Source organism: Anticarsia gemmatalis, chromosome 6 (genome assembly GCF_050436995.1).
Source record: "Anticarsia gemmatalis isolate Benzon Research Colony breed Stoneville strain chromosome 6, ilAntGemm2 primary, whole genome shotgun sequence".
Classification (NCBI taxonomy): domain Eukaryota; kingdom Metazoa; phylum Arthropoda; class Insecta; order Lepidoptera; family Erebidae; genus Anticarsia; species Anticarsia gemmatalis.
Window position 1 is genome coordinate 687303 of NC_134750.1, and position 5224 is coordinate 692526.

Below are 5224 nucleotides of genomic sequence, written 5' to 3' on the forward strand. Positions count from 1 at the left end.
TAAATTTCGGTGACCTTTGTCAGCCGATTGTTCGACGCGCGATCATGTGGAAAATTCATTGATAAAAGGGATTTTTATTCGTGTGAAAACATTTTGTGAATGTTATTATCGGGCCTGCGGTTTTAACGGTTTAATTAAATTTTATTCTAATTTAAAAGTTGGCTGGCAGATAGGTAGGAGTACCTCTGATTTTTTCGCTGTATTTTTCTGTTCAAAACCATCGATTAGGGTAGATGTAGAATTTTAGAATTACAGTAGGTTTCTGTAGCATTATAATGTTTACATTTCTTACGGTTTTGACACTTTTACTAATTCTTTTAACGGTCCATAGGATTAACTACAACAACACAGTCAAAATCGAATATTTATTTATTGATTTATTGCAAAGGTTGTTGTCTGAGGTAGAAACAATAATCTCATAGTTACAAATTACTTAGTTCATACATACATACGTAAGCTCACGCCTTCTTCACATAGAGGAAGGCAGAGACTAGAGAGGAGAAACTTCCTTTGCTTCATTCAAATCCATACATCTTGTCATACAGGATCGTTGAGTACTACGCACCTTACCTTTTTGCAAAACATCACCGATTCTAATTTCCTCGTATTCAAAATCAGATGCATGGGAAGTTTCGCTTTAATTTGACCCGCTATTAGGAGAAGATTCTATATTTTTGCTAACCCGTAGACATATTGAAGACTACCCTCATAATATTCGTAACAATTAACATCCAAATGTTCAAATACATTTTTTTTCATATATTTTTTACAAAACAAAATCAGTGTTTGCCAAAATTCTCTCATACGCCCTAATATCTCGTGTTCAAACAATTACACGCGAATGGCACGTGTACAGTCGTATACAAAAGTGCACGGATGCTATTACTATAAGCGATATCGATTTGTGAGTACACCTCGCCACTTGAGCCGGCAGGGGGACTGCACCGAATATTAGGTGGACGGCGAATGAAGAAATGAATGTGGTATTATGAATAAATTGTAAATATTTTCATGTTTGTTGCTTTGAATTTGAGTATATCACTGAATGTCAAGACAAGCCATGAATTTAGTTAGAATATAATAGTTTAGAATATAATAGTTTGTTAGTTAATTAGAATAGTTTGTTAGAATATCTAAATAAAACTATTTTATGCAAAGCAAATGTCGACTGGAAAAGTAAAGTTAAGTTATACTAAGGAACATAGAACCGGAAAACCGGAATCGGTTCGTTTTCTTCCATAAAACATTAGATTGCACCCCTACCGTTGCGACTATTCTACCTACCTGAACTGAAACTGAACTTACTAACGACAAACATCATCATGAGCCTAACCTTTCTCCCAACTATATTGTAGTCGGCTGCCAGTTTATCGGGCCAGTTACCTGGATTAAAACACAATGCCCCTTGGTAAGACAAACTTGAAACAAATAATCCTAAACTTCATAAAACTGAATCAAAAACTATTTCAACTGTGCACACTCCGCTTCCCTATTAAAGAATACCACATCCATCCCTTATTATCTGAACAGCAGCACTCAAGAGCCGCGGGCGCAGCTCACGACACGACAGATGCGCGCTCTCTGCTTACCTCCTATTTGTATAGTTAAATTAAAAACTCAGTACAATATGGTCAAGTTTACTACTTACTGTTTGTTTGTCTGCTCTGTTTTGTTTGGTCCGGTGAGAATCGGGAGCTTCGAGACTGGAAAAAAGCAAAAAATATAATTTATATTTTTTGTATTTCGTTTGAACAAATGCTCAAAAGTGCAGTTTAGTGTCTAATCACTCGTATCGTAAATACGTAGTGTTGCAATGTGTATTAGATTCTGTTTATTAATTTTTTTTTGTATAACGAGTATAATTTCAAGCTTAGGATTCTATAAAAACAGTAATAATCACCGTGTTAATAAGTTTAAATAAGTTTTTTTTCGTATGAGTTCGAAGTATCGAAGGTATCCAATGTATTGATTTACTTGTAAATGTGATAATTTAATACCAATCTATCCTCAAGAAAACAGTTATTTCCAGTGCTCTCTTAAACGTAATATAATTACGTGGTGCACCGTAAATTAACTTCTTTTTTTAGCATTAAACAAATACAAAGCAATTTAAAATTCCACCAGCCAAAGTTTCCTCATAGATCATTTTCCAACTGAAAATCAAATAAGCGCACCTGTACCTATTAGAAGGTGTTTAGCTTCGAACAACAAACTAGATGAGACCACCTCCATCAAAGTCCTGCTTGATTGATGAGTTAGCCACCCAAATGAGCCTTCAATCAACCACTAACCATTGCAAATTTAACCTTAAGTCATACGCAATAAGAGTTAATACAAATGCAAAACGTAATGTGGTTTTTAGTACCTACTTTTCCACTAATCTGTCAATTCAGCAGAAGGTTTTTTGATCCTTCTTCAAGCCGTTTTTAACTTTATTTTGGAAGAATAGAGTATGTTTTGGTTCGTGTGTTTTTTACAGGTTGGTACCGATGATCTGTCTTTGTAAAGTCGTTATGTTTTTGTTGGAGCTTGTAATAGGTGTGAATATATTGTCAGATAGGTATAGAGAAATGGGGAATTTAGAAGTGTCAATAAAGTTTTTGAAACCAAAGAGAATGTTAATTTTTCGATACTACGGGAAACCGTATTAATGATTTTATTACAAAACTGGTGTAAAAATAAATAAAGTACTTTTTATATAAGACTCCTAGTCAATCGTTACATAGTTATTATAACTTGATATTTTATAATATCGATATCCAATATTCGCTAAACTAAACGCATTTAGATAAATTAAATATTGTATATTTTGACGTTAACGTTCACAAATCTAATTTCTGATTTTATTCACCACAAACAACCTCTACGGAAAGGTGTAAAGTAGGTGGTACCTTCACTCAAACCAACTCCTCAGCGTGTCAAGTTATACGTATTTCTCCGAAGCTCTGGTGAATAGCTCGCGGGCATCACGGCCACCCCTTCTTCAGCTTCGCGCTTATAACTTTCGTGGGAACGATCACACCTGGGTAATACCTACTGCTCTTTTTAAACCGGTAAAAGGTAAGAAGAATTACTGCAAAATAAGTTACGGAAAATATTGGACTGAGTAGAATTTTTTATGACAGTATTTAAATGACGAACGCTCTGCCATACGGTGAAAATCTAAAACAGACATTGCATTTCTATACAAAAGATGTTGTGACAGTTTGAGTTAAGCAACTAGCGACAAGGTTTGTCCAAAGATGGGTGAACATTATTAATAATAATGGCATATAGCATGTGGCTTGTATAAATGAATTACTAAGTACCATTTGACCCTTCAACTAAGAATATTTGAAGTTTCGCATAAAGAAGAGACTGCCATTGAACTCATATAACCTCAAGAGAAGAAAACGTCTCCAACTTAAAACCACAATTAACTCTTAAACCGTTTAAATCTTTTAATTCCTTCCAAGATAATAAACGGTGCACCTTCAATTCGGCGGTGTTACGTCTAGACGCATATAAATTAGCTTTTTACATTCTGATTACACCTATATACATTAAAATGTTAATAGAGAAGCCACGCACCGTCTCTTGGGGTATTAGACAATTACAAAAGGATACCAAATTAAGAACACACCTAACAATAACCGTAACACAAATAAATTCCAACCTTATCACTATGCAATAAAGTTTAAATTCGTTTGAGACAGTTTTGAATTTGAGGGTAGTTGTAACTTTGTGAGTACGTCGTTGTAAAAGCGATGCGTTTGGCGAAAACAGTTATTGGTGGTGATAAAATCACGATATACATACAATATTGCGAATGATTTATTATATTTATTGAAGGGGAGATGTTTTTTATCGATAGTGAAGTATTGTGAGAACAGTTTATGGACCGTTGATGTTATTTTTTATCGAGTTTTGTATGGAATTGTAAGTATGAGACGGAAATGTTGGTCTGACTGTTGAATCAGTAATGTATGGTTCAAATATAAAAGTCAGGTTTATTTTAACAGCGTTGGAGAAACTGTCGAAGTAAGTTCGGGTCGATTTCTATATGAATGTCTTGTGATCTATCCAATAATCTTCATAAGAATTGACCTATTTTATACAGTAACACGTGCTGTGATTGTAACAAATGGTAAAGTTTTTATGGATTTTTACTTACTTTCACTGCATTTTCGTAATTAATCATACACACTTAATTATATAAACACAATTAACACCACACTACACAAGTTTTCACACCTAAAATCGAAATTTTCGACTTTTCGATTTAGTTGAAACACATTCACAGGGTAGACATCTATGATTTTTTTTGACAGATAAAAATTATGATTAACTTAAAAGAAAATAAAAATGCGTAAAAACAAAATATTTTACCAATATTCTTTAAATAATCATAGGCAAATTAGCATTGAAAACATTCGTGATATTTTATCTATTTTCACTGCAATTTCTATACACGCCTCAAAATCCAAACTGTCACCTGCGGGCTTATGACAACTGGTGTACGTCAAATTGATAGCCACTATGCAATACATTGCTGCTTTTACATAACGTGTTAATCACTTTAATGTAAATGTCAGAAAACAATGTACAGCATAATGGCTTTCAAATAGTTTTCATACGCTATAGAACCCTGGTTTTCTTTCCAAGTAGATACATATAAATAGATTGCAAATTCCTTACCTCGTGACCTTTACCTTCTACCACGAAGTGACGAGTAAATCACCTACCGTTGCACCAACAGATAACATTACACGTAATTAGACTCATTAATCAGACGACTTTGTGCGACTTTCTGAGAAAACGTTGCAGGTGAATAGTCCACGATGTAGTTGATGCACGATTCTCTTTCATTTTGAATTAGAAATATCTCTTATATCATTAAAGTACTGTAATAAAAAAACATGATTTTTAGGTCCAAAAACTCCAAAATTATAATATTCTATGTAACCACTCCTTTATAAGGCTGCGTTCATTGATTTAGCTATGGGCTATTTCATTATTAGTCAAATCACCTACTCTTTATGAAATGTCAAAAATGTTTTTGGTATAAAAATGTGACGCCACAGTCTAATAATATTTAAACAGTCAAATGAGTGTTTTTTTTGTCTGTGAATTTTTTATTTCGATAGTTCTATTTCTCATTTTTACCACAGCCTTAGCTTTGCGTTTCATGTAAGACGTGACAATGCTGATGCTGATTGTAAAAATTTTCACAATTAAACTATTT